Source organism: Lasioglossum baleicum, unplaced genomic scaffold (genome assembly GCF_051020765.1).
Source record: "Lasioglossum baleicum unplaced genomic scaffold, iyLasBale1 scaffold0030, whole genome shotgun sequence".
Lineage (NCBI taxonomy): Eukaryota > Metazoa > Arthropoda > Insecta > Hymenoptera > Halictidae > Lasioglossum > Lasioglossum baleicum.
Window position 1 is genome coordinate 194,569 of NW_027469090.1, and position 8,844 is coordinate 203,412.

The following is an 8,844-nucleotide window of genomic DNA, read 5'->3' on the forward strand; positions in this document are numbered from 1 at the left end:
ATTGAGAACCTAACCTACAAATTTTTAGGTTAGTTTCATGATTTTCGCTCACGAGTCCAATGATATTTCAATCTTCGAGTTTGGGCCATTTTTGGCTATTTTAGGATTTTGACAGATTTTGGATTTTAGGTTATGTTGGTGGATTTCGATCAGATGTACGTGGTGTTTAGGATTCATTGTTATGAAGGATTTTTAGGAGTTTTGGAATCTTTAAAGGGGAACGCTCGCTCTTATGTATCTAATTTTACATGTAGTCTTAAAGCTAACGTCGGAGGTGCGACCGACGTCACATGAGCGAAAATCATGAAACTAACCTAAAAATTTGTAGGTTATGTTCTCAATTCGCGTTTGTTTAGACTTTACCAAAATTTCGATTTTTGGTAATTTTCAAAAGTACTTAGAATATTTTCAAACATATGATCGGTCGACAAATGATGTCAACTAATCATATGACATATAAAATTTACATCGAAACGCCTTGCAAGAGCAAGCGCTCGAAAATATTCTAAGTCCCAATTTATTTAAATAAATAAATAGGTACGCCAATGGTTACCACTTAATTTTCGAGTCCTGCACCACTGGGAACGAAAACTGCTGACTCTAGTGCGGCGGCCATCGCGCTGTTTACGACGAAGACCGGCACAAAGAGGACACGGTCCCCTTTTGCGAAGTCAGCATTTTTCGGACGAACGTTATTCGTCGACGAACGTTCGATTCTCCCCAGTCCTCTCCGGGGACCCGAGTGGGTCAGTCGAGTTTTCGTCAATCTTCCAAGTCCAGACTATTTAGACATAGTCTTTCCAAATCCAGATTGTTTAGACACAATCTTTCCAAATCCATACTGTTTAGACACAGTCCCTAATACCATTCAGTAATATCGTATTCTTATTCGTTTAATTCAAATATTACTTCGTTTATTCAATTAAACATTTTTATTGCGTTTCATATTTCGTACTTAGTACGTATTTCGATTTCGTTAATAATAAGCATCTTTACCGTTGTATTCTTTTACGTTTATAATATACTTTGTTTTACCAGAGTCAATCTAAATCCCAATTATTATTTCCTTGCTCCTAACTTCGTAGTTTGAAGTGACACGTTGTTAGTTAGAGATAGAGTTCTCACTGGAAAGTTCGCGAATAGTATTCCTTATTCAATTTCCTGTTACGTGTTCGCGTACGTGCGTGATAGTGATAGACTTGCTCGCATAGCAAGCTCCGCAGCATCCACGTCCGTTTTCTCGAATCAAAATATCGTCAACCACGCGGACGATATTCGCGAGATAAATTCGCGGGATCGCACAGCGTCCACGCCCGTTTTCGCTAGTTAAAATATCGTCAATCACGCGGACGATATTCGTGAGTTAGATTCACGGTATCGTACAGCGTCCACGCCCGTTTCCTCAACGAGCGCATCCGTCTACAATACCGTAGCAGCCAGCTGTCAATCATTGGAGGTCGTTCCTGTCAAATATTGACGTGACAGAGTTTGGCGCAGTCGTCAATCCTTGAAGGTCGTTTCCAGCCATTTGGATCAACGCCTGTCAAGCAGAGCGGACCGAATTCAAGGTCATCAGCGCAACCGTAGCCGTTCATCCGTTGCGAATTCATTTCTCGTGTCAATCGACAAACAAGCGAAGCGTAAAAGTAAGTGGAACATATTATCGCGTATGTTTCAGGGTCGCGTGCATCTTTCATCTGTGTAAGACTGCATGCAGGTGTCGGCATCGGGTCCTAGTCTGTTGATAAAAAGACCAACACTTTTATTAAATGTCAGTCAGTGGAAGAGTAGAGTAGCCGGGCCGCGGTATTCTCTTCTCTTGCTCTTATAGCCCCGCCAGGACGTGACACGAGAAATTACGAACAGTACTGGGCCCATACAAATTCGTGGACCAGTACCGTGGCGATCTCGCGAGTGTACTCCAGGCTCCAAACGAGCACATCTTAGACTTCATCAATCGCGTTAAGGACCTTCGAACCGCGATTCAAGATGCCACAGATATTGGCCTTGATTACGAAGAACTAGATCGCTTCGTAGTAGATTGTTTTCTACGAGGTCTCCTTCCCCAGCTGCGTGCCGAAGTGCTTCATTGCCCTTCGCGAAATCCTGCCACTGTTTTCGAAGCAGCCATCTCTGCTTACAGGCAGTATGAGTCAGACCAGACTCGTCGACGAGAACTGATCCGCGAAGAAAAACGAGTCAGCTTCTCTGATAACCGGCCGTATCGCCCGCGTTCCACGTACGAGTCCCCTCGTGACATTCCAGAGCGAACTCAAGAACGCCGCGATAACAGACCGGACTCGTCTCAGCAGTCCTCGAGAAACTTAAACCGGGACTCTTATCGCTCCCCGACGCCGCAACGGCGATGGGAAAATAATCCTCGCGACCAAAACACGTACCGCGATGGTCGCACAGAACGCCCCTCAAGCTCTAACAAATTTTGCAACTACTGCAAAGTCCCCGGGCACGATATTCACGAGTGCCGTAAGCGCGCTTTTAATAATAATAGGAGGTCGGGAAACGAGTCCGGCCTCCCGACCGAAGCCAACCCAAGGCGGGAGGCCGCATCTTCAACCCAAACTACAGCCCGCACCCAAACAGCTATCCGGACGAACGACCAGTCCGACGATTCGTCTCAGCAGTAAATCTTGCTGCAGACTCACCAATTCCGCGCGTAAAAATCTCCGCCCCTCAATTACAAAAGAAGTGTGAATTTTTGCTAGACACGGGTTCGGAGATCAATTTAATTCGTGCGTCAAGTCTAGAACCAAATCTACCTATAGATCATACGAACACTATAGAAGTCCAAGGAATAACCGAGGGATCCATTCCAACTCTCGGTCAAATTAAAATACACTTACAGGGTCAAAACCCTATCGAATTTCATGTCTTGGAAGAAAACTTCCCAATTAACATCGACGGAATCCTCGGTTCTCCCTTCTTCAGAACAGGAGGAGGAGGAATACATTATGATAGGAAACATTCGGGTTCCCTTCTCGAACCCTTGCGCGCCCACGGCTGAGCCTCGCGATAAATTGGCAGCAGAGGTTATTTCAATGCCTTCGTCTATGACCAATGATCTCGTTAAAACTCCAGCCGCCAAGCGTGAGGAACATTCGGCAAGGAACGTTCGAGTGTCTTCCTCAAATCCTCGTGCACCCGCGGTCAGACCTTGCAGAGCTCCGGTGACGGAGGTTATTTCAATGCCTCCTCGGGATTCGATCGAGTACTCCCTAGAGAAAAACGCCGTGAAAAGCCGGCCGGAATCGAAGGAGACTCGAGAGATATCGGAGTACACTGCGAGAAGTCGGATCGTGGAGCGTGAGGATCGAGTCCGAACAAAGACTCCTCCGAAATCCGAAGAATTCGTCCTCGAACCTCGTACCGTTGCGTGCATAGCGGTCGACGTCGAAGGACCTAAACAGGGATATATCCGCCGTGTTAATGTAGCGCCGGATGTATTCCTGGGTGACTGCGTTGTCACCAATCGTAAAGGCAAAGCGAGCCTCCGGTGTTTTAACACCTCGTCGGAAAGAGTTTCATTTCGATTGCCCCCATTGGAGATGGAAGAAATCGAGTCGTACTCTTCCGACCTTTCTAATTCCGGGTATCATCCCGACGCATTCGGTAACCATCCCGACCTTTCTAATTCCGGGTATCATCCCGACGTATTCGGTAACCATCCCGACCATTCTAATTCCGGGAACTATCCCGACGCATTCGGTAACCATCCCGACCTTTCTAATTCCGGGTATCGTCCCGACGTATTCGGTAACCATCCCGACATTACTAACTCCGGTAACCAGCCCGATTCTTATACTAACTCCGGTAACCAGCCCGATCCTTATACTAACTCCGGTAACCAGCCCGATTCTTATTCTAACTCCGGTAACCAGCCCGATCATTATTCTAACTCCGGTAACCATCCCGACGCATTCGGTAACCATCCCGACCTTTTCAATTCCGGTAACCATCCCGACAATTTTAATCCAGAGTCCAAAGAAGACTCCCGCGAATTCAAACCTATGAAGGTTTATTCTACAAGCTCCGGTATCAAGTCCGATTGTTTCTATTCCGATTCTAGGTTGAAAGGAAATGTCCCCGCCTTTGATTCTCTAAAGACGACAGAACGTCTACATAAAATAAAGCATAAAACTCTACCTCGTATAGACCGAGCATACGAGTCGATCATAAAAGATCATCCCGCGATAATTTCTAAATCAGAGTCAAAGAGAGTCTATATTTCATTTCAAAAACCTACCTCTGATTTTTCGCCGGAACATGATCTCTTCCAGTCTCAACGGTCAAGTATCCGTGCACCGCAAAGCGAGTTTCATCCATCTAGGAATTATACGTCTGTAAAATATGCGTCAGCAAAAAGGAGAAACAAATTTCGTATTATACTATACCTTTGCAATAACCCGCGAACAATGATTGTAGAGTCTCCTGCGATTTGCGATAAGAAACCCTCCCAGGAGATTTCATTACAGACCTCCGCTGACGCGAAATTAGAATCCGCGATAATCACGCGTCCGGTCAACACCGATAAGCGAGCGAAATCCGAAACCCAGCGTCGACAGAATCTCCTTCCACCGCCGGAAGATACAGAACAAACGACAGCAGCACTTCAAAGAAGTTCCTACAGCCAGAATCCCAGCCTGTTCCCAGCCGCCTACCACATCGTGTCCAGTATCCACAAACACGATCAACATGTGCGGACACTTACAACCGGCGAGACCATCGGCGAACAAAGCCGGAGACTTCATCTACAGATACCAGGGAATATTCTGCTACAATGGCAGACACAGAATCTCCCTAAATGGCAGAGAACTATGCCTTGCCTGCAGCCTCACTGCGGTAGTCAGGAGGGTCATCGTATACACGCACGTTCTTACAAGGAAAAGGAAGAACGCATGCGACGCGTGTACAAAACCCATATTGAGGGAAACCCCAATATTGGAATGCATCCACTGCAGCTTCCTCCTCGCACTGGATCGGGCAGCAACAGACACTGCCAGAATAAGAAGAGAAAGAGGCGAAATTCTCACGGACGACGAAGAAGAGGACGAAAACTCAAGCACCTCTTCCTCGGACGAAGACACCAATACTCAAGCAAATTAGAGATGCAGAGTGTTTGTGCCAAAGCCGTAATCTCGTCACCTGAGACAAAAGTGACAGTGACACCAGTGATTCCCCACCCACCCAAAACCCAACTATGCAAAATGAACAAAGCGAAATAAATTGCATAAAACCAGCCCCAGCCCCACGTGCCGACACCGACAACATTTCAGTGCGACCAGTGTTTCGTACAAATATAGGAAATACTCGCCGAGAACTGTGCTCCCTGCGCGGAGTACCTCCGGACGATGCGTCGCATGAATGAGTGTGTGATCGAGTGTTGAGCGAGAAATTTCTTCCTTGTAAGAAATTTCTTTTCCGCGTTGGGAGGTGTTACGTCGTCCGATGTACGACGTTGGCCTTGTACACACACTATGTATACAAGGTCTGATCTACATAAGATCCATACACCGTCCCCTAGACATAAGAGCATAGTATTAAGATCTCATTATTGTATTGTTCTAATCCTTATCTCCGTCTCTATCCATCACCATAACTTCACCTTGATCAACACCTTACCTCAGTTCCAACCCATCACCACGACACATAATGCAATAAAGTATTGCATCACTCTGGAAGCATCTAGAAGCTTCTAGAAACGTCGAGAAGTCCAAAGACTGCTGCATCAGCAGTCCCACGCTCGTAGAGGGCAATAGGACAGCCACGAGACTGCAGCGTCAGCAGAAATGCACGTGCAGTCCCCGGGAGCGAAGACGCTGCTGCGTCAGCGGTTCTCCCACTCCGACGACTGAAGAACAAAGAGACTGCAGCGTCAGCTATCCCCACTCCGAACGAAGGAGGCAAGGCAGAGCGGACGCTTGCATCAGTCCGCCTCCAGACAGCGACTCGAACGGTCCGCTCCAAGCGAGCGACTCGCACGGACGTGCCAGTCCGGCTTCTTCCGACTTCAAGAGCAGACGTGTTCAGTCTAGCTCCGCGAAAGTGAAGTGTGTCGATCCTTCACTCCTAATTCCAATTCCAATTCCAATTCTAACTCAACTCAACTCAACTCATACATTATTCCTACAACATATTACTATATCCATTATTCATTAATCCAATTACTACTCCTATTATAATATTACTTACATATTGTATACCAGTGTACTTACCAGTTTTTATTTAATATATCGTTGTTATACCAGTGCTTCGATCTTGTTATTCTTGTGTTAGTTCAACACCATCTTCCAATTCAGTTCTTGCATCGAATACATTAAACTCGTGACATATCCGGACTTGGTCTAAAGTGCGCAGTGGAAACGCTGAGCCGCCAATAAGGAATTTGAAGCGAGTCATAGAGAAGTTCTCGTGCCACGTCTAGAATTGGTCTAAAGAGCGCAGTGGAAACGCTGAGCCGCCACTATAGACGTGAAGCGAGTTAACTACCTAAAAGGTTAACAACAAATGGAAGTTCATTTTCATTATATTATTAATATTCCATCATTACTATTCCTTACCCATGCGACGCCCACGTCGAGCGGGACGCAAGTATCAACTTGCTAAATTGAGACGCGCGTTGAGAAATAAAGCGGTGCTCGATCAAATCATTGCCACTACCGAGTGGACAGAACTTCTGGGAACTACCGAGCACATTCCGTGTGACGCGTCCGATTACGTTTCTGTATACGGTTGCCCTTGCAACCCTCCTAAAGAGGTCAACCACGCGGACCTCTCGCGAGCTCCGACGCCAGGTCTGCATCCGGTCGATTGTCCAGAGGTGATCGACATAGCCGACGACGACGACAGCCGAGACACGATCATCGTTCCCAGGGTCCGTTGCCGAATCATCAGTGACGTCCCTCTGCCAACTCATCAACGTGTCGTCTTGCGGCCAGCATCCAAGGCCATTAATGTCGTCCCGAACCGAGCAGCAGCAACTCTGCCAGATCTCCCTCACCTCGAGGACATCTGTATAGAAGATCCGATGTACTACACCTACTGTCAGTACCGCCAGTTCCTGCTACAACAATATTATTAGGCGTCAATACAACATTGCGGTGAGTCGTATAATGTCTTGTATAATTGCCGAATCCTGTAAACTCACCGTTCTCGTTGCATCATCTCGCGCGTGATTCTTGTCGGGACACTTCTTGTAACCGCGTCGGACGTTCTCTTCTTGACTGCATCCATAGCAATATCGGTTGTCCTAGTGCATATGACAGCCCGCGGCTGTCTCGGCACGAAAGACCACTCCTCATTTTAATCTTCATATCTCAACCGTCCGTCTGTCACTGTTCTCTTTTCTCTCTCCTGGTACCTGTAACAAAAACACAGTGACGGACGTGACAGTTTCAACACATCTCCGCGTCCGATCTCATTCCGATTACCCGTGTTAGAGGTGGAAGAGATCGAGCGTTATTCAACTAATTCCGGGCACTATCCCGACGCATTCGGTAACCATCCCGACCTTTCTAATTCCGGTAACCATCCCGACGTATTCGGTAACCATCCAGACCTTTCTAATTCCGGTAACCATCCCGACCTTTCTAATTCCGGTAACCATCCCGACGTATTCGGTAACCATCCCGACCTTTCTAATTCCGGTAACCATCCCGACGCATTCGGTAACCATCCCGACCTTTCTAATTCCGGTAACCATCCCGACAATTTTAATCCAGAGTCCAAAGAAGACTCCCACGAATTCAAACCTATGAAGGTTTATTCTACAAGCTCCGGTATCAAGTCCGATTGTTTCTATTCCGAGTCTAGGTTGAAAGGAAATGTCCCCGCCTTTGATTCTCTAAAGACGACAGAACGTCTACATAAAATAAAGCATAAAACTCTACCTCGTATAGACCGAGTATACGAGTCGATCATAAAAGATCATCCCGCGATAATTTCTAAATCAGAGTCAAAGAGAGTCTATATTTCATTTCAAAAACCTACCTCTGATTTTTCGCCGGAACATGATCTCTTCCAGTCTCAACGGTCAAGTATCCGTGCACCGCAAAGCGAGTTTCATCCATCTAGGAATTATACGTCTGTAAAATACGCGTCAGCAAAAAGGAGAAACAAATTTCGTATTATACTATACCTCTGCGATAACCCGCGAACAATGATTGTAGCATCTCCTGCGACTTGCGATAAGAAACCCTCCCAGGAGATTTCATTACAGTCCTCCGCTGACGCGAAATTAGAATCCGCGTTAATCACGCGTCCGGTCAACACCGACAAACGAGCGAAATCCGAAACCCAGCGTCGACAAAATCTCCTTCTACAGCCGGAAGATAAGCTTGTCGCATCACGACTCAGCCCCTCGGAAGATAGGATCATTCCAGAGGAGCTCCAGTCTTCAGACAATTTCGCAACCACAAACATGTATCCGTTACAAGTTGCCATCCTATGCACCATTACCACGCAAGTTTATACCCTCATTGGATATGATTGCGGTGGACCGACACTCAACGTCACTACGTACTCTACCATCGATAACCTGAATTGCGAACCCGAAGATGTCACACCGATCGAGAGTTTAGAGCGAATTCAACTTCTGCAGCTAGCCGAGTTTTCGCAAGCCCGAGTCCTCCAATGCCACATTGAAATAGACAGAACGATCTACTACTGTGGCATGCATTCGCATAATTCCGTCGTCGCCAATGGTAGACAAGAGTATCTCCTAACCACCACCAGTGAAACATGCTCTAATCTACTGTGACGTCGGTCGCACCTCCGACGTTAGCTTTAAGACTACATGTAAAATTAGATACATAAGAGCGAGCGTTCCCC